The 347-nt window shown below is 61.4% G+C and overlaps 1 protein-coding gene across 5 annotated transcripts in view; it reads left to right on the top strand.

Annotated features, from left to right (window-relative positions):
• Positions 1–347, top strand: part of MROH1 (maestro heat like repeat family member 1) — a gene marked incomplete at its 3' end in the record, with an annotated part of 83,574 nt that overhangs the window by 10,808 nt on the left and 72,419 nt on the right.

A 347-nucleotide genomic window follows, 5' to 3' on the forward strand; every position in this document is an offset into this window, starting at 1 on the left:
ATGCCGCCATGACCTAACTCAGGGCGAGCAGGCCTGGTGGCCAGTGCCTCGAGGAGCTGCCGGTTGTCGGGCAGAGGAGGGCTGAGGGCCAGTGATGACGCCTGTCCTCTGAGCGGCTGTGCCGCAGTGTGGCAGAGAGTGACCCCAGGACAAGTTCACTTAAACCATGCCGGGCCAGCAGTCGCACGGGGGGTGTGGCGCTGGACTCCCACGTGGTCATCTGCGGCTCAAGTCCCAGACCTGGCTACTTGGTCACACTAAGCACACGTACGTGTGTGCCAGAAATCCCCATTAGAGAATGGAGAAGGGGTTGTGGCGTGGCCATCCCTTGGGGAGTGATTTCTCTT

The sequence above is a fragment of the Tupaia chinensis genome, unplaced genomic scaffold (assembly GCF_000334495.1).
Source record: "Tupaia chinensis unplaced genomic scaffold, TupChi_1.0 Scaffold140061_1, whole genome shotgun sequence".
In the NCBI taxonomy this organism is placed as follows: Eukaryota; Metazoa; Chordata; class Mammalia; order Scandentia; family Tupaiidae; genus Tupaia; species Tupaia belangeri.